The 22715-nt window shown below is 32.6% G+C and overlaps 1 protein-coding gene across 1 annotated transcript in view; it reads left to right on the top strand.

Moving 5' to 3' along the window:
* Positions 1-1158: 1158 nt before the first annotated feature.
* Positions 1159-22715, top strand: part of LOC130451330 (uncharacterized) — a 49858-nt gene continuing 28301 nt past the window's right edge. The window contains exon 1 of the mRNA XM_056790285.1: positions 1159-1357. The gene's annotated coding sequence lies outside the window, so the exon portion shown is untranslated. The remainder of the gene's footprint in view (positions 1358-22715) is intronic.

The raw sequence follows: 22715 nt of genomic DNA on the forward strand, positions 1-22715 counted from the left end.
AGAACACATGGAATAAAGTCAGAAAAATCGAAAATAGAGCAAGTCAAAATCTTGAAATACATCGGCATGACACCAACACAAGAGCGAAGACTAGAATAAAAGATAAACGATGAACGAAATGAAGCAGCAGATTCGATGCAATCAAGACACAGATTCAAGCCAAAAAGAAATACCGAAACATACCAAACTCATACTGACTTACTGATCAGAGACGTGGACACTTACACAGAAACAAATAAGCAGTTTATAAGTACAGAAAGAAAAATAGACAATAAACCAATTCACGACAAAATGGAATGACATTATAAGAGAAAAGGACAATTAAAATGGCTTGCTCTTATCATGAATATGAAATGAAATCGAGAAATAAGATGGTAAAAAATAAAACAAAGTCACAGGATTTGAAAGGTTAAAACAGCTTTGATGAAGTCAGTTCACGTAATGCCTTAAGTCAAACAAACCTCACACCTGAAAAGTTAGAAAGGCATCAGAAGCAATTAAGGAAGTATAGATTTTATTAAATTGGATTGTGTGCGATATAAGCTCGATGTTGGGCAGGAGTAAGAGAAATATCAGAATTTGTAAGAGACACTAAATGTTTCCTTGTCTTGAGGGTTTATGTCGGTTAATTCAACCTATGTAGGAAATGAGGAAGCAAGTAAATCATAGACTCCTTGCTATTTGCTGGTTATATATTCTTGATAGATCTGATCAAGTGAAAGAGTTTTTAATATGTGCACAATATACGAAAATTCATTCTAAAAAATGTTTTTGAATATATTTTGATGTATATTCACAGATAGTCGCTTGCAATAATATCTAATTGCTTAATCCAGTTCAGCAGAAAAATTTGTAATTTCTCTAAATAAACCAGGATTCAGAAAATTTTTTTTGTTCATCATGTCCCCTCAGAACAAAATCAAAATTTTCAGCAGTTATCAATTATAGAGAAGATGTACATATCATTCTTTACTTGGTCGTTATATTTTCGGATACTTGATCAAAAATCACTATTTAATTATTGTAGAATAACTTGTTTGCCTAATTAATTGATTCCTAAATAAGCAAATAAGTTTCTATTTTGAAAGTACGTTTATTTGGTTATAGACCTAAAGGAAGGAGAGAAAATTAATTCCACGCTATTGTCCATCAGTTTATCTATCAAAATTTCTATGTTCATACTGATATAACCTTGGCGAGCTACAAGTGAAATAATTTAATGTGCATACGGACAGTCTCAACATCGAACGTTGCTCTAGACTGCGGTAGTGAGATACGTTGGGATTTGACTAATTAGTTCTAATATTCCGATTTGCAGTGCACAAAGATATCGCGACAGGTGCCTGGCAAAGCAAACGTATGTATTTCGCATGTTACGCACACTCAGCGATTTGCAGTTATATACGAAATAATTTATTGATTTTATGATAAAAATAATCATTGATGTAATGAGGACACTATTTAATTTTTTTTTTTTTTTTTCAAAAGCAGTCATTGAATTTGACGGTACACGTCTGTTGTACGTATCTGTGACACACTAGACAATCGATTTTTCATTTTACAAAATATGCGATAATTGTGCAGAGCAGTATATAAAACTTAACACATCAAAAACGAACGCTTCACAATTACATTAACTGATGTGGGTTTCGATAACTGAGTTATCATCTTCAGAAACTTTATTCATATTATTCCAAACGTTGTGTGTTCATATCCATCTTAAACACTTTTTTCTAAGCTTGATATCAGTTGCCTTGTCCTTTCACATTCAAATCGCGAATTGCTTCTTATATACCGATAGGCTCAACTCAATATTCACATTTTGAATTTGAGTTATTTTCATTGTGTCGCTGAAATTTCTCAACATCTAGCATTGAAGCTATAGGTATTGTTATTTCCATTTTCAAATCCCCTCTTTTTAGCATCTTATTTGCTATTCATCCTCAACAACACTATTTTTAGAATATCTTACTATCTCGATCGATGCATTATATTTCTAGCCACCATTTCACCCACACTTTTCTGCAACGTAATCTCTGTTTCTATTTCTCTTAAGATGTTTTTATACTAAAACAACAAACTCGGCAAAAGCTAAAGCCGCCGATATTTTGCTCATTCTACAAGACCAGGGATACGCGCAGCTAGTTCACTGTGCTACTATCTGCCAGCAGTTCGCTTCTGTTAGCCAACATGTTACACTGAGAAAAATTCATATGAAATAGTACGTTTGACTGCTAGTAGATATTCAACCCGTTTAATGTTTATTATTTTAATTCATTTTGCTAATTATGAGTTGAATATTCAAAATAATTTCAAATCACTCTTCTGTAGATTGTTCTACTGATGTCACGAACTGTTTTTGGCACACGTGAGTAGGTATATTACATATTATTATACTTTACACTGAAATGTGGTTATCAATTGAGCATTCAGATAATTAAGATATGATATTCTTACAATGGTTTTTGCACAATAATAATAAAAATATAATAACAATTTTAAATCTAATACGAATGTAAACTATTTCAAGAAAATGTTAAGAATAGCGTTGCTCTGTAGGCGTGCTAAAGATATGATGGAATTATATATCGAAAATGAGGTAGCTAGAAAACCGTGTGAATTTACTTCATGATACATAACACAATATTAGAGGTACTGAGAGAGAATCACAATTACAAATACTATGATAAAGCGTTTGAATTCCTACGTCAACATGTTTGTTTACACATTACAATTTCTCACGGTAATTTTGAAACTTGATAATTATGAAGTGAATTCTAAATAGTAACACTGTAATGAATCAGTTGACGTAATTAAAACATAAACAGATGGTAGCTACAGACGCTACCTCAAATATGTATTTAAATCAGCATTCATTTTAAAATCTGAGTTTTGTAGATTCATATTGAGTAATTTGAATCATCATTAAATTCAAATTCTCTCCTAAATGCCATGATAAAACAATAAGAATAATATGTAATACTTCATATTTTTTCATTTATTGAAATATTTTCTCAAAGCAATATGATATTTAAGAAAACAGAAGTATATTGAAATATACGATATGACATCTTGGACGCAATATATGTGATTGTGATTATTTGACCTTATTATGTATTACATATTGATCATCAGAAAAAACGGAGTGAATTACAGATATTTCTTGAATTTAAACCAGATTCGAAGTTTATAATTACAAATACTAAATAAATCATTTTACCAGGAACATATTTAGTTGTTCAAGTGGAAATGTTTCCTACGTATCTCACCCAGTCTATTAGTATATATTAGTCTATTTTCTTACCCCTATCAGAATATGAGTGTCGTTCTTCATTTATCAAATACACTCAAAAATATAATGTTTTCGGTGTCTATGAAAATAAAGCAGTATCGGTCGAGACATATCTTGAAGTTTTATATTATAAAAATGTTGCCTTTCACGAAATAAGACAATTTCAAAAATACTTCAAATGATTATGATGAACATTACTCATTTTGTCATGACAAGTGATTAACTCTGCTACATTCATAAATGAGTGTAATGATTAGGAAGAATCAAGAATATAGTCCTGAAGACGCAGTGTGACGAATATCACCATACTAAAGATATTAAGAAGTACCGAACTGAACGAAACTAGCTAACTAACTTCTCTCTTTTGAGTGAATTGCAGTCATCATTGTCCTATAATTATAACCGTCCCAAATACAAACTATACTATAGGGCTTTTCTACTTTTCTCACTAAGCCTTTAGTATCCTGAAGCTTGCTTTGTCAAATAAAATTCAGAATGTTTATCAATATTATTGAAGAAGTACTTATTTATTCAAAAAATCCATCAATTATAGATCAAATTCAATTTAAAAAAATAGTTTGTATTTTGAAAGTAGGAAAATTCAACAGGTTAACAGGAAGTTCAATTTCTAAATGTATGAACTGTTTTATACAATTGAAAATTAAAAAATTCAGGACTATCAACATAAATGAAAGCTAATCAACTTTCATAACCAGCTTCTTGACAGATTATGAATTACTTCTACTACTAGTTATCAGTTGTATATATTACTGTGACTTCATTCAAAAATCAACTCATTCGTTTAATTAGTTACGATAATTAATCACTTCGTTTTAATATTACCATCATATAGAAAAGTTATGCATACAACGTGTATGGCAAAAGTAACTGGATTATATGGACTTTTCCTAATTAATGAATAATTTATGAAAACTCATCCACTATCTTCTCGAAGAAATAAGATGAATAGTCTATAAAATGAGATCTTATGAACAATATTTGAAAAAATCTCTTGACACATTATGAAGATTTGGAAAAATTAACAATATTCTGCAATCGCACATTTTTCTTTAGTTCCCAATTGATCATAAGCGTATTTGTAATGTATTCATAAATAATAATCTTATATTTCAAATTCTATAGAAATTTCTATTGATAAAACTGCAAATATTGACCTAAATTAGTTTCTATTTACTTAACCGAATGGTAAATGTCAAAACATCATATACGGTTTCTATCTAATTACATATACAATTTTCTGCGAATTGCTCAGTTGAATTCCTCAACTACGACATTAAGTAGCTGCACCTCTCTTCACTCAAAACTATACATCATACCATCGTGAGAGCTATTGGAGAGAGGATATATGGAAGTTTAAAATGTTATGCAGAATTTTTAAATCCAAAAAGCATAGGTCTTGACTGCTTAAAATATATTGCAGGATATGTCGCATATAAATTTAAATATAAATATTCTCTAGGTATTAGCACAAAAACAAATGAGACATCTGAGGAACCTGACTGGCTGAGAACGGTTTTCAGAGAAAATATCCGAATGAAGAATTATGGCAGGTTCATATATTAGAATCAGAATTTTTTAAGATGCTTGGGGCCTCTTGGAGCAGAGAAAATGGATTTTTTCATGAATGTGTTTATTACTAAACACATCAGTGCCATTTGAGGTGACGGATATATATGAGGCTGAGGGATCGTAACCAAAAAATTAGTTTCAATAACTGCCAAAGAAGACTTAAGACGAGAATAACAAAATTTACAAATGCTAAAAATAAACATCCTTGGATTATTTTCTGATTCTTGCAATTTTTTTGCTAGTATTATACTTTCCTGAATCTATAAGTTTTAATATTTGATTTAATTGGATGCCCAATAATTTTTTTGGTATTTTTTTTCCAATTTATAATCTGTTATATAACTCTAGTATCTAGAATTAATTAATTAGGTGTACACCACTAGTGTACCAATCGCAATTGAGGAACCGAAAGCGGAAGCATGTCGAAGCTCTTCAAGAGTACAAGGTAAATATTGCCGTCTTGTCCGGTTTGCTTATCCATCAGCACCAGAGAACATGAGGGAATATTTGGACATTCAGTCATTCATTGATGGCCTGCGCGACCATGATATGCAGAGGACGCTGCTCTGGAATATGTAGTAGCCACGATGGCTACCATATAACAAGATCAGAACCATACACAAAGAAGGTAACGAGAGCAAACTTGACCAAATCGTCAACATGTTAAAAGGTAGTGTTACGAGGAAGCCAAAGAAGTTAAGATGCTAGAATTTTGGAGTACTAGGGCATGTACGGTGTTCGTGTACGCGTTCCAGGACTCCCGCAAATGAAGAACCACAGGCGCAGAACAACTAGAACGGGCGGCTACGAGCGGGCAGCAGCCAAGATCGTTTCAAAGACCCTCTTATATTAATAGCTTCAGCCATGAAACGATACTGGCGATACCAAGTCAATCAGCTCGCAGACTACCAAGAGCAAAGAGAGAGGAAGCTCAAAGAATAATTCGCGAGATTAAATAGGAGAAAGTAATATAACCACCTACTTGGCCATGGGTGTCTGTCTCCATTAGTGTCTGTCATGAGAAAGGATGGAACTACGAGACTCTTTGTGGACTATCGTCAGTTAAACAACGTCATGAAGAATGACAGCTATCCTCTCCCCAAATTGACGAAACACTGGATACTTTACCTGGCAGTGAGCTGTTTTCTACTTTGGACTTATGCAAAATTTCTTGAAATAGTTATCTTGGTAAACATGCTTAGCATATTTGAATCTTAGTATTATCAAAGACATGTGACGAACATCTGAGGAATTTAGGAGGCGTATTCAATCGATTTTAAGCTGCCCGCTGATGCTAAACCCAAACAAGTTCCGTTATTTCAAAACCATGGCCATATTGTTAGCATTGAAAGTGTGGTGGTGATCCAGAAAAAAAATTGCTTCCATACATTGTAATTGCCCTAACCAACAGATAAAAACGAAGTTGGGAGTTTTCTTGACTTTGCGCGTATTAACGAAGTTTCATGAGAAAATTTGGAGATATCGCCAATCCACTAACTTAACTCACAGTGACCAAGCTCTCTAGGGCCTCAGGATTACAAATCTGAGATCAGAGCCAATCAACGAGCTGACCAAACATTATTCCCTTCTACTAACTCACTCTATGAAACACATCTAAATAATTCAGGACATGACAACAATTTTATCCATGTATGTACATTTCCAAGGAGTATATCAAACATATCACATATTGAGTTATTTATTCAAATCATTCCTAAATGTATACAAACTCATGTGTTATGATAGTAACATAATATGCAGAGTGGTTAGACTTGATTCTAAAAATAAAGATAATATACCTATTGGCCAATACATCCAAATTTAAAAAACCTCACCATGCAAACTGTCGACACAATTGATATAACAAATAAATCAATTAAACTGCTATTCATGCGCGTACAAAATGTTACAGAAATTACCTGTATTTTTCATAAAATTATTACTAGAAAGAGCAAAATTGAGGATGCATATGACATTTCGAAAAAGAATCACTAACTGCTCTTGAATTACCGTTATCAACACTTTTATATAACGATACGCATAATTTGATTGAAATTGCGTCAACTTTTTTTGTTGATCGATTTATTCCAACACAGCAGCAAAAACAGCACAATATGAATAAATTCCTTTCTAAAAGATTGAACTAGTTATCGTCATTCTGTTAATTTTTTATAGCAATTATCAAATGATTTACAATTTTCAAGATACATATTTATATATTTTTTATTCACAACTTACTCTTGTTACACTCACATTTCAACCAGTAGGTCGTCTATGCGTTTAATTTATATCACGTATATGGAAACAGTATATTGTTTAACGAGCAAGAAATTATAGTCATTTCCCATGAGCATACGAGTGAAAAGTTTGCATCCCATGCGAGTTAGATACCATACTTTTTCTATGGCTTTGCCTGTTTTGGTTATAATTCTATAAATTTCTCCGGAAATGTGTTTTTATATGTAGTAGTTTTTTGATAGTAATTGTTAATACCTGCGAACTAGCGATATGGCTGTTTCTCTTAATTTTAATTATTTCCTGCTTAATTTTGAAAGAGTGGTATTGTACGATCACCATACCGGTGGCATTTATGTTTTTGGTCCCGATTCATTGAGAATCATGGGGCCCCATCTCAGTGTAGTGTGCTTGGAATTGACATTCTTAATCCATTTTGGAGATTATAAGAAGCTCTTATACAGCTTTGCTGTAACTGGTTTATGTGATTGGGCCTTTGTAGCTGTGGATTAAATTTTGGGATCGGTACCATTACCTTCAACATCAGGCATTAAACACCACTTAGAGATTGGTGAGCCCATTTTTCTATATATCCTGGACTTTATTTTCACTCACTTCAACATTTTGTACCTATTTGGAAGTAACTTTTATGTGCAGAACTATACAAATTTGGGTAACAAGAATCCTAGTGGTAGTTAGAGCAATAGTTTTGAGTCCGTGAGGAAGAATTAAATGACCCTTAGGACTGAGTGATCAACTAAGAGCCGATGGTTGATATGTTGTTCAAGTGCAGATAAAGGTTAAAAATATTTTTGTGTTTTTACACATATTATTTACCATACATTTTTGCTTGACACACAAGTTGATTTTATTTGCGTATTAAAGCAAGTTACAACTACCTACGCTGTAAACTCGTGTACACATTGGGAAATCTGGGTAGATATCACTTACTAGTTGAAATTTAATAGTTATACATTCATATATAGTTAACGTAACGGATAAAGTGTAGCTTTAAAGTATTAGTATTATGAATCAAAAGATGTTATTTAGTACAGGGAAACAGTTTGGTAAGATTCTGACTTGAAGTCATATTTAGTTTTTTTTGTAAAGTATATGCATCACTCGGATTTGAAGTAATATTTAGTTGAATATTGAGTAAAGCTTTTTTGTAAAGTATATGTATCGCCCTGATTTAAAGTCACATTTAGTTTTGGTATAAAGTGTATGTATCATTCCGATTTGAAGTTGTATTTTGTGTTTTTTATTTCTCATTCGTAAAGTATCTGGGTTCTTTGAAATTAGACAGGGGCATTGGTAGGAGTAACCAGTTTTGATTTTGAGATAGCGTGTTTGGGATGGGTACAACGTATGGGGCTGTAAATAGCCTTTGACAGTGTTCCTATCTACTTTTTTTTCTATTGCAAATCGCTATATTATCTTAACGTTTGTATCTTGTTTTTCTTAAATTGATTTATCTTCGTAACCTCATCTAGGTACCTCTTACTTCTCCAGTCAATTCTACAATATTCATTAAACTGTAATTAACTCTGATATTATCTCTTATAATGAAACTTGTATATTTTTATGTAGTTGTTTGAGCTTGAGAGATAATTACCCCAGTTTGGTAAAATATGTACATGGTGAAGGATGAAGACTCATTATTTTATTGATTAAAACTAACTTATTTGGCTCTTCAAGTTTCTGCTCATACAACTGTGTCAAGCAGTGAGAATTCTTCAGTATAAGTATTTGTGAACCTCCCTGTCTAAAAGTTAGTTACGGGGCACGACCTACACATTTTTTTGATATCAAACAGATAATTATAGTCTTTAGGAAACTGGTATTCATGATCAATTGAATTATTATTAGTGTATAATAGATTGACTTGTTTATTTGATATTTTGCGGCCATATTTTTGGCATCCAATTTGATTTCTTGATATATTTGTGTTGAATTTAGCCCGAAATATGTATATATGTAGCTCCACTATATGGTCTTTTTCTAACAGCCATTTATTTTACATCATTTCTTTCCTTTCTTCTTGTTAGGGGCTGTTTTGTGCCTTTATGTATTCACAATGAAGATTATCAGTCTATGTTCTGAAAACGAAACGTGTGCTTTACTGTTACAATAGGTTATAGGACAAGGCTCGCCAAATTCGTTAATCGACCCATCCTTGTATATTCATATCAAGGATGCTGCTACAACAGTGGGGTTGTGGAGTAAACTTAAGTCAATTTTCGATTATGAAGAGTTTTCTACAAAAAGTGGGTTGTTGCGTAATTTAATTTTGACGCGATTAGACAATTGTGATTCGATGGCTAATTACGTGAACTAAATTGTGAAAATTAAACAAAAATTGAACATTCTGGTATAGCTATAAAAACAGACTCTGTAAAGACAAAAGTATTGGACAAGCAAATTGAGTCTAATGATAGCGGTAGTGTATTTCGTGGTAACCAGGACATTTTTAGAACAAGTGTACATATGTGAAAAATAAAGCAAAAACGTCGAATGACTTTAGTGCGGTATTTAACACAGGTATAATGTATTGAAAACTGCAGCAGTGAAACTACTATCCAAGAAGTTATGGTTGCTTATCAAAAAAAGCTTTCAGTATCATGTTCTGGGTATCAACACAGATTACCTTTTAAGACTAGTAATACGCACGCTAAAGAATTATTGGAGATTATCCACAGTGGCGTGTGTGGTCCAATGGAAAATATTTCTCCTAGTGGTGCACAGTATTTTATTGCTTTTGAAGATGGTTTCAGCAAAATGGCATTTGTATATTTGTAACAAATCAGGAAATTTTTGATTGTTTCAAAAGATTTTAGAATATGGTCAAAAACCAGACAAACAATAGAATAAAAATGCTCAGATCGGATAATGGAGGTGGATATTGTTCAGAACAATTGAAAAAATTTTCATATATACCCAAGCAATAGGTCATTAGTTGCTGGTTTACATAAAACTTCATACGAAACTTGGAATGGAAGTAAACCTAATATAAGTTATCTAAGAATATTCTAAAGACCTGTAATGTTCCAAATTAGAAGAGACTTAAGTGGGACAAAAAGTCAACAAAATGAATTTAAGTTGGTTATAGTGACACTGTTAAGGGCTACAGAGTTTATGATTCTAAGAAAAATACCGTGTCCACTAGCAGATATATTGTTGTGATGGAAAATGTAAGTAATCACATAAAAGTTATAGTAAACAACAAAGTAGATACAGACGAGATCAGTAACTTAAGACCATCAGTTTCAGTAGCAGGACATGACAAGGAAACTGATTGATCTGGAAAGTCAACTAGCTCAGGTGAAGTTTATGAAATGTCTGAGAATGATGACAGTTAAGAAGCCCCTGTTACATTGCGAAGATCTGAAAGAGTTCCTGAACCAAGGACCATCGATGGTGCTGTCAGTTATCTTTGTTTTGAAGACTCCTGTTTTCCTTGCATCATGACTCCCTTTTCTTCTTGTTAGGGGTTGCCTTCATGTATTCACAATGAAGAGTCAGTCTATGTTTAGAAATCGAAATGTGTGTTTTACTGTTACAAAAATTTCATATTTAAATTTTATCCTCCTTTCTGGGCCACATAGTTCACCACTCTCTATCTCTCTTCACACCACTCTAAAATAAAAACTTGTTATTCTTCTCCTTAGCCATGTCCACTACTCGAAACTCCTTGGTCATGGCGATCTAATTGTTCTTTCTCTCTATGTCAGCCGTTGCAGCCTACTTAAACAAGTTTTCATTCCTCTCTCTCTCTCTCTCTCTCTCTCTCTCTCTCTCTCTCTCTCTCTTTATCTTCAATATCAATTTTGTGATAGGTCCGACATAAAATTTTAGAAAAATTGAATATACATAATATTAGAACTCATTTCAAGGCACATTTATACAGTCCTATCTCAGTTTGTAGTAGTGTATCGAGATTTTTTATTTATCCTCATTTGGCAGAAATCATTGTATTTTTCAGTTCAACAATGAATGATTACTCTGTCACAGTTGGGGACAAAATATAAATAAATTGTATAATAAAATATGTATGTCGTATTTTATGGAGATTTAAAAAGACGATGTTGAAATTCCATTTTAGTTTTTGAGGCTTCGAAGCGCATCATAAATTGTCTTTAAACCTACTATTCTACAGTGATAATAAATATGAATTCACAGTTAATGGAAACGTCTATCTATCTAAAAGTGAATGTGAACACATCGTAAGCACCAAAAAATTCTGTGAACAAGGACGCGACGTAATCCTCTGACAAGAAATTTTTCTAAATGTTTGTAAAATATACCTCTGCATGTTTGATAGTAATAATTTAAAATTTTCCATTTGTAAGCAGATTATTTTGCGTCTTGTTAATTTTTTTTTATTTTAAACTTTTTTTCTTTGTGTGCTGAAATTTTTGGGAATGTATTATTTTAAATTGCTACATGTATCAATAAATATCGTTTTTCTCTTATCCTTTATTATAAGTCTAGTCTGGTTTGATTCCTAGTATCTTTCTGTCTATGTATTCTTCTTATTTATTAGACCTTTTGATATGTTTGGGTTTATGAATTTTCTTCTTGATTTTAGGTCTCTTTTATTTCGAAATTAGTCTTCTTAATAATTCTAAAAAGATAGAAAAACTTGACGTTTCGACTTTTCTCTAAGTTTTGATCAAAATATTAAAATTATTTATTTATATTTATTGCAGCTTAAAAACTTGCCGCAGGGGTGAAAATCTTTTGAAGTAACAATTATTGCATTGCTGTTAATAAAAATCTTCATACCATAGGAGATGATCTTGCTTATGTAATGCAGTATTGATTGTAGTTGGTGAACAGCATGTGGTCAAGATAAAGTAGATCTCACTCTTCAATACTACATTTCAAAGTCGTATTTCATAGATGAGTAGTGACATTGTAGAAACTGTAATTTTGTCATATCATTGCTAGATAAATCGCTACGATTTAGCTGCCAAGATGCTTTCTATTGATTTATTAGATACGTTCAATACTATTGTGAAAATTGTAAATCAATGGGGGCGCTACCAATTCTAGATTGTCTTGCGATGATGTTGGCACTAAATTTATTTTTTCCATCATACAGTGGTTTGCTGGCTATCAAGGAGAAAAGTGTTGAATAGAGTTTCCGATCTTCGCGAAGAATTAAGATTATTTATGGAAAATCAAAGATCAAAAAAAGAAACACATAAAATATTCGTCCAAATGCTGGAGTGTCCTGCTGATTTTTTGTGTGATATCAATAGCCCGAATATTTCGTTACAGGAAAATATGACCAATATTCTGATATTGCAAGACAAACTAGCAAGATTTATTCTCAAATTGTAATTATACAATCGTAGAGTTGGTGACATGACCAAGTTTTCACAAGTGTGTGAGCAACTGGAAAACGATAAAGCTGACAAGATTACGTTTCAAGATTCCATGGTACAGCATTGGTCATCAGTAATAAGCTCACTGCAACAATATTTCCTGGACATGGATAACAGTTTGACAAACTCTTGGGTTTTAGACTATTTTTGACTGATGATAATATTTCTAAGGATGAAGATGTATCAGCTAAAGTAGAATTTTTTGGGCTATGTGAGGAGTTGCATTTCAAAAGTCAAATTGCAAAAGTATTACCTATATACATTTTGGAAAAAAGCAGATGCTGAATATCCTATCATAGCAGACAGAGTTTTAACAATATTGGTACCGTTTGATACTACAGGTGTGAGAGTGATTTGTCAAAAAGAGAGAGTCTATAGCTGCTTGTAAATCTCAGGAGAGAGAAAGGTCTAATATGATTAGCATATTGGCAAGGCTGAGGGATCCCACAATCTATAAATCACTTAGACTATTACTTGATTATCTCTACGACCAACCATCCAGCGTGTACTTCGAAGGGCACACGAATATCAGCATCAAATTAACGCTAGTATCAGAGGGACTCCCTAGCTACGTGGATTCCTTACGTAAGTTATATTATCGCTTCCACAACGCGTATGGTATAGGTTCAGTTGAAGCTGAAGCAGGTCTTTCAGCCTTCAGGTCTTTCTTTTCAACGGAGAAACGTCTACAGCTTCAAAATATTAGGGAAAACAATAGCAAATATTATTACAGTAGATTTCTATGTGAAAATAAAAAATTTTAGTTGAAGTGACGTGATCAGAGAAGTAAGCACCCTCTGAAAGACTGAACGATAGCATGCTTGGCCTGTTTCTTATTAATAACCAATCCCTAAAATACAAAACAGATAAACCGTATCTTTTATTAGAGGACTCTGAATCTCTGAACTATATATATATATATATATATATATATATATATATATATATATATATATATAATATATATAATATAGTTTTTTGGGAACGTGGCAAGGAAACACCAAAGTGAGTGGACTAACTTCAATATATTTTCCGAGCTTTCGAATACTTATGTATTCGGAGGTTTTGCAGCACTTCTCACACTTAGCGGTAGGTGTACTGATCTTGTAATTCGTTTTTGTTCAGCAGGTAGAAGAAGGTGCATTCTTGGTACTGGAAGGTATGTTTCATGTCACTGAATAATCTTCCGGCAAAGTAAACAAATCTTGTCTTTACTCTGTAGTGACACCATGTCTAGCTTGTCCAGTACCTCTCTTGAAACCCATAAACTTTTCGAAGGCAGAGTCCAACGCTTCTCGGATATAGTTCACTCCTCCCTCCAGGTCATATTGTCGTTCGACTGATTAAACGCCTCATTTTGTCGATTTTATTTTCCAAAAATATTATTAATCTTTTATTATTTTTGTAGAAGAGTTGTTTTTTATTTACTAATTATCATGATTAATCACTAAAAACTCAAAGCCATCCGATTTATTCTTAGTGGAAACAAGCCTATTGTTCTGGTCATCACTCGTATTAAGGATTAAGTTCAAATTAAGGGAAGGTCAATTAATAGGCATTTGAGTACTCATTTTCAGAAAACAAAAAAAAACTGATTGCTACTGATCTGATACTATATACTTTAATTTGTATATATGACTCTAGTTTTTTTTATTTAAATATCAAGAAGTAGTAGTTGACAGTAATGGTACAAAAAAGAATTTTGAGAAATTTACCACATTTGTTGAAGGCTTTTTTCGAAATGGCCCTAATTTTAAGCTAAATGTACCTATTTTACCAAAACTTGCGTGATTATCTAAGAAATCAAAAAACTAGATAAAAATATACAAGTTTTGTTATAAAATAAAAACTCGAGTGTTAATGATAATTTACTAAATATTGTATATGAATTGACTAAAAAACTGAGTGTTAAGATGGGGTTACCCAGATAAATTAATTGGAGAGAATAATGTATGGATTTTAAACTCAACTAATGGTTTGTAACATAAGTAGAAGTAGGTAGAAACGTTTTCATGGTCTATCTAGAAACCACACGCTGTGACCACTCCACTCAAGATCACAATTGGTTACCTGCAATCAACGCTCTTGTCTAATTTTCAACAACCAAGATGCTTCGCAAAGAAAATAAAGTACACTAAATATGACATTTACAGAAAAAACTAAATATGACCTTGAATCAGAGTGAAATACTGAACTATTTAGTATCAACAAAATACTTTGTAACTATACTTTATCCGTAATGTTGAGAATATGTGAGTATATATTCAATAAATGAATTTCAACTAGTAAGTAATACCTACCTAAATTCTCCGATATATATCTGTGTGTCAAGCACAAATATGTAAATTATTCAACCATAGTTAAAGTATATGCAACGGGTACTTCCTTTGCCATTACGCCTCGTGTTTCTCGGTACCTTAAATACCATATCATTGGTATTGTTATATTTTGTGTTGCTAAATATTTGACAAAAAATTAATCTAACAATGAATAGTGACCTTTGAATGATTAAAGGAACTTGAGGAGGTTAAAAGTGATAATGATGGGGATAAAATGGACAATGTCTATGAAATAAGTGAACACGATACGAATTCTGAGGTTGATGACAACAATCATGACGAAGAATAGCATTCAATGCCCAACAAAGAAATCTAAAAATTTTTGTATAGAAGAATTAAAAGAGATAATTTTCAGGCCAATGGAAATAAAAATGTTGGTAAATCTAGAATATTATTTGGTTTTACAAATGAACGCACTCTGGTTTCATACGTTCCTACAAAAAAAGTCATATATACTTTTCTTGTCCATGGATCACCCTCATTCAATGAAGAGTTTAACAAGCCTGACATAGAGAAAGAGGGAAATGCTATATTGTTAAAAAATCGTTACGATTCATAGATAAAAGCTTGTAAAAACAAACATAACATAAAAATAACTAAATAAAGATGAAAATACAATAAAATTTCAAAATGCAGAAGGAAAACACAAGAAGTGACTAAATTATAGGTAGTAGTAATAGGTACTAATTAGTAAATAAGTCCAAAGCAAAATTAAACCAGTATGCAGCATGCCCAGAATTGAATGTTATTATTAGAATAGTCTTTTACAAAGTAGAAGACACTTTCCACTAAATCTGCCCTCAAATTATTGCGGGAATGCGGTAAAAGATGATATCGATGTGATTACAATTGGCAGGTGATTGTTCATGTTTTGCATTGTAAAATATTGAACCCTTAACTAATTCTGAACGTGGAGTAGGTAGGTAAAGGTCATGCTTCGCATTCCTAAGTGGATAGCCACGCAACGACCTGTCTAAAATTGAAGAAGCGAGCTTACGAATGAGGTAAAGGGATTCAAAGATGAATAAGGAGGAAGACTCAGAATTTTCAATATTTTAAAGAAGTCCCTGATTGGGCCCTGCTGTTTAGTCCGGGAAAATATTAACAGCTCTATTCTGTAATTTGAAGATTCGCTCAAATTGAGTCGCACAACACGTACCTCAGAAGGGAGGGGCATATCGGAGATGCGACTCAATAAGGACGAAATAAACTGTTGAGGTGGTGGCTGAGTTCAGTTCTTTTGAAACTGATCTCAGCGCAAAACAGGAGGAGTTTCATTTTTTAGGTGAGGGTGCAATATATAAGTCCGATATCAAGAAATTGTCCACTACAAATTGTTGCCTTAAAAAAATCATAAAAAGTTTTGCAGTGGAGTGATGGCTGCTTAGGCTAAAAAAGACATTATTAAGTAGAGAGAATCATCAGGCATCATTTGTACATTTGTTACTCAAAAACCCAAATTGATGGGTATTGAGTATTTCAAATTTAAACAGAAATGATAAAAGCCTCTTTTTGACTAATCTTTCTATGATATTGAGTAACGTGTGAAAAAGTGCATAAGGCGATATTTCGATGCTTGATTTTTATCTCCTCCTTTATACAGAGGTATAATTTTAGCCGACTTATGAGAATTGGGAAAAGTGCAATTTTGAAATGAAACGTTAATTGAAGTGGTAAGGTGATTTATTGTGCATTCGACAGACTCGAAATCATTTTTTATGTAAGATCTATAGTTCCAGATTATTCCAGAGTATTTATTTTTGATGTCATTAATTGTACTGTGAAGCTCTGCTAAAACTATGGGCATAAAGAAGTAACTGTGTAAGTTAGGTTAGGGGAAATAATTCGAGATTAAACACTTATTTAATATAAAAGATATATGCAACTTCCATCGTTTTGTATATCGGTCATTAACTCTCAAACTAGTAGACGGATTTCCACATCGTTTTAACCAATCGAAAGATTGAAATAAAAGGAATATTTTGATTCATCATATGTTGAGGTTAGGTGGAATATTTCGAGATTTAACATGTATACAATATCAAAGATATATCGACGAATAACTCTGATGGATAACTGATGGACGGATTTCGCATGACTTAAACCAATCGTAAGATTGAATCAAAAGGCAGATTTTCATATATCATATGTTGAGATTAGGTGGGATAATTCAAGATTTAACACAAATTTAACATAAAAGATAAAGGCTACTTCTGCCGTTTTGTATATCGGTGATTAACTCGCAAACTAGTAGACTGATTCCCACACGATTTAAAACAATCGAAAGAAGATTTTTATATATCATATGTTGAGGTTAGGTAGGGGATTTCGAGATACAACACATTTTTAATATGGAAGATATATGCTACTTCTGCGATTTTGTATATAGGTGAATTACTCGCAGACTAATGGACGCAATTCCATACTATCTAAACCAATCGAAAGATTGATTTGGAAGAATGATTTTGATATATCATATGTTGAGGTTGGGTGGAATATTTCGAAATTCATTATATATACAAAATCAAAGATATATCGGCAAGTAAGTCGGGAACTAATGAACGGATTATCACACGATTTGAACCAATCGAAAGATTGACTAAGAGGAAGATTTTGATTTATCATATGTTGAAGTTAGGTGGAATATTTCGAGATTCAACAAATATTAAATATAAAAGATATATGCTACTTCTGCCATTTTATATATCGGTTATTAACTCGCAAACTAGTAGACGAATTTCCACACCGTTTGAGCCAATCGAAAAATTGAAACAGAAGGAAGATATTGATATATCATATGTTGAGGTTGGTTGGAATATTTCGAGATTCAACACATATTTGATACATAGGATACATGCTACTTCTGCCGTTTTGTATATCGGTTATTAACTCGCAAACTAGTAGACGGATCTCCACACCGTTTGAACCAATCGAAAGATTGATATAAAAGGAAGATATTGATATATCATTCAGGTTTGGTGGAATATTTCGAGATTCAACATATATACAATATCAAAGATATATCGGCGAATAACTCGGAAACTAATGGACGGATTTCGCATGATTTAAACCAATCGAAAGACTGAATCAAAAGGGAGATTTTCATATATCATATGTTGAGGTTAGGTGGAAAATTTCGAGATTCAGCACATATTTAATATATAAGATATCTGCTACTTCTGCCGTTTTGTATATAGGTGAATTACTCGCAAACTAATGGACGCAATTCCACACGATCTAAACCAATCGAAAGATTGAATTGGAAGGAAGGTATTGATATATCATATGTTGAGGTTGGGTTGAATATTTTGAGATTCATTATGTATACAAAACCAAAGATATATGGGCAAGTATATCGGGAACTAATGGACGAAGAAAGAAGGAAGATTTTGATATATCATTTGTTGAAGTTAAGTGGAATATTTCGAGAATCGACAAATATTTAATTTGAAAGATACATGCTACTTCTTCCGTTTTGTATATCGGTGATTAACTCGAAAACTAGTAGACGGATTCCCCACGTTTTAAACCAATCGAAAGGTTGAATCAGAAGAAGATTTTTATATATCATATGTTGAGGTTAGGTAGGGGATTTCGAGATACAACACATTTTTAATATGGAAGATATATGCTACTTCTGCGATTTTGTATATAGGTGAATTACTCGCAGACTAATGGACGCAATTCCATACTATCTAAACCAATCGAAAGATTGATTTGGAAGAATGATTTTGATATATCATATGTTGAGGTTGGGTGGAATATTTCGAAATTCATTATATATACAAAATCAAAGATATATCGGCAAGTAAGTCGGGAACTAATGAACGGATTATCACACGATTTGAACCAATCGAAAGATTGACTAAGAGGAAGATTTTGATTTATCATATGTTGAAGTTAGGTGGAATATTTCGAGATTCAACAAATATTAAATATAAAAGATATATGCTACTTCTGCCATTTTATATATCGGTTATTAACTCGCAAACTAGTAGACGAATTTCCACACCGTTTGAGCCAATCGAAAAATTGAAACAGAAGGAAGATATTGATATATCATATGTTGAGGTTGGTTGGAATATTTCGAGATTCAACACATATTTGATACATAGGATACATGCTACTTCTGCCGTTTTGTATATCGGTTATTAACTCGCAAACTAGTAGACGGATCTCCACACCGTTTGAACCAATCGAAAGATTGATATAAAAGGAAGATATTGATATATCATTCAGGTTTGGTGGAATATTTCGAGATTCAACATATATACAATATCAAAGATATATCGGCGAATAACTCGGAAACTAATGGACGGATTTCGCATGATTTAAACCAATCGAAAGACTGAATCAAAAGGGAGATTTTCATATATCATATGTTGAGGTTAGGTGGAAAATTTCGAGATTCAGCACATATTTAATATATAAGATATCTGCTAATTCCTGCCGTTTTGTATATAGGTGAATTACTCGCAAACTAATGGACGCAATTCCACACGATCTAAACCAATCGAAAGATTGAATTGGAAGGAAGGTATTGATATATCATATGTTGAGGTTGGGTTGAATATTTTGAGATTCATTATGTATACAAAACCAAAGATATATGGGCAAGTATATCGGGAACTAATGGACGAAGAAAGAAGGAAGATTTTGATATATCATTTGTTGAAGTTAGGTGGAATATTTCGAGAATCGACAAATATTTAATTTGAAAGATACATGCTACTTCTTCCGTTTTGTATATCGGTGATTAACTCGAAAACTAGTAGACGGATTCCCCACGTTTTAAACCAATCGAAAGGTTGAATCAGAAGAAGATTTTTATATATCATATGTTGAGGTTAGGTGAAAAATTTCGAGATTCAACACATATTTATTACAAAAGATACATGCTACTTCTTCCGTTTTGTATATCGGTGATTAACTCGCAAACTAGTAGACGGATTCCCCACGATTTAAACCAATCGAAAGGTTGAATCAAAAGAAGATTTTTATATGTATATCATATGTTGAGGTTGGGTGGAATATTTCGAGATTCAACACATATTTATAACAAAAGATATATCCTACTTCTGCCGTTTTCTATATCGGTGATTAACTCGCAAACTAGTAGACGGATTCCCCACGATTTGAACCAATCGAAAGTTTGAATCAAAAGAAGATTTTTATATATCATATGTTGAGGTTATGTGGAATATTTCGAGATTCAAAACATATATATCACAAAAGATATATGCTACTTTTGCCGTTTTGTAAATCGTCGACTAACTCGCAAACTAGTAGACGGATTCCCACACGCTTTAAAGCAATCGAAAGATTGAATCCAAGGAGGATTTTTATATATCATATGTTGAGGTTAGGTGGAAAATTTCGAGATTCATCACATATTTAATATGAAAGATATATGCTACTTCTGCCGTTTTGTATATCGGTGAATTACTCGCAAGCTAATGGACGCATTTCCACACGATCGAAACCGTACGAAAGATTGAATTGGAAGGAAGATTTTGATATATCATATGCTGAAGTTGGTTTGAATATTTCGAGATTCAACACATATTTAATATGAAAGATATATGCTACTTCTGCCGTTTTGTATATAGGTGAATTACTCGCAAACTAATGGACGCATTTCCACACGATCTAAACCAATCGAAAAATTGAAATGGAAAGATTTTGATATATCATATGCTGAGGTTGGGTGAAATATTTCGAGATTCATTATTTATACAACATCAAAGATATATCGGCAAGAAAATCGGGATTTGATGCACGGATTTTCTCACGGTTTAAACCAATCGAAGAATTGATTCAAAAAAAGATTTTTATATATCATATGTTGAGGTTAGGTGTAATATTCCGAGATTCAACACATATTTAATACAAAAGAAATATGCTACTTCTGCCGTTTTGTATATCGGTGATTGACTCGCAAACTAGTAGATGGATTCCCACACGATTTAAACCAATCGAAAGATTAAATCAAAAGAAGATTTTTATATACCATATGATTAGGTTAGGTGGAAAATTTCGAGATTCAGCACATATTTAATATATAAGATATCTGCTACTTCTGCCGTTTTGTATATAGGTGAATTACTCGCAAACTAATGGACGCAATTCCACACGATCTAAACCAATCGAAAGATTGAATTGGAAGGAAGATATTGATATATCATATGTTGAGGTTGGGTTGAATATTTTGAGATTCATTATGTATACAAAACCAAAGATATATCGGCAAGTATATCGGGAACTAATGGACGAAGGAAGAAGGAAGATTTTGATACATCATTTGTTGAAGTTAGGTGGAATATTTCGAGAATCGACAAATATTCAATTTGAAAGATACATGCTACTTCTTCCGTTTTGTATATCGGTGATTAACTCGCAAACTAGTAGACGGATTCCCCACGATTTAAACCAATCGAAAGGTTGAATCAGAAGAAGATTTTTATATATCATATGTTGAGGTTAGGAGAAAAATTTCGAGATTCAACACATATTTATTACAAAAGATATATGCTACTTTTGCCGTTTTGTATATCGTCGACTAACTCGCAAAATAGTAGACGGATTCCCCCACGATTTAAAGCAATCGAAAGGTTGAATCCAAAAAGGATTTTTATATATCATATGTTGAGGTTAGGTGGAAAATTTCTAGATTCAACACATATTTGCTATGAAAGATATATGCTACTTCTGCCGTTTTGTATATCGGTGAATTACTCGCAAACTAATGAACGCATTTCCACACGATCTAAACCAATCGAAAGATTGAATTGGAAGAAAGATATTGGTATATCATATGTTGAGGTTGGGTTAAATATTTTGATATTCAACACATATTCAATATGAAAGATATATGCTACTTCTGCCGTTTTGTATATCGGTGAATTACTCGCAAACTAATGGACACATTTCCACACGATCTAAACCAATCGAAAGATTGAATTGGAAGCAAAATTTTGATATATATATCATTCGTTGAAGTTAGGTGGAATATTTCAGTATTCGACAAATATTTAATATGAAAGATATATGCTACTTCTGCCGTTTTGTATATCGGTGAATTACTCGCAAACTAATGGACGCATTTCCACACGATCTAAACCATTCGAAATATTGAATTGGAAGGAAGATTTTGATATATCATTTGTTGAAGTTAGGTGGAATATTTCGAGATTAAACACATATTTAATATAAAAGACATATGCTACTTCTGCCGTTTTATATATCGGTGACTAACTCGCAAACTAGTAGAAAGATTCCCACCCGATTGAAAGCAATTGAAAGCTTGAATAAAAAGAGGATTTTTATATATCATATGTTGAGGTTAGGTGAAAAATTTCGAGATTTAACACATATTTAATATGAAAGATATATGCTACTTCTGCCATTTTGTATATAGATGAATTTTTTTTTATTTCATTTTAACGTGCCTCGGCAGCGCTGGTCATTGGCACATAAAACAATCATAAGTTAAATACATTTGATTTAAATAAAAATAAAATTACAGTTAAATACAGTTACACACAAAATATAAAATCTATTACAATGTATAAATTAACGTATATTTTCTTGTACAGCTTGGTGGCTTTAAGGAACTGCACGATTTTCGTTATTTCCGTCGGTCAGTTAAGTGTCTCCTTGAGGTTGGTTTTCATATCAAACTATTGTTATGCGGTAGAATATTCTCTGCAGTCGATGATGATGTGCTTAACAGTCACAGGAACTTGACAACTTCGGCAGACAGGACGACTTTCTGACGACATCAAATAGCCGTGAGTCATTTTCGTGTGGTTGATGCTAAGTCTTCTTATTGTCACAGCTTCTCTCCTATTTAAAAAGTTTAGGGAAATG

Source organism: Diorhabda sublineata, chromosome X (genome assembly GCF_026230105.1).
Source record: "Diorhabda sublineata isolate icDioSubl1.1 chromosome X, icDioSubl1.1, whole genome shotgun sequence".
NCBI classification, from domain to species: Eukaryota; Metazoa; Arthropoda; class Insecta; order Coleoptera; family Chrysomelidae; genus Diorhabda; species Diorhabda sublineata.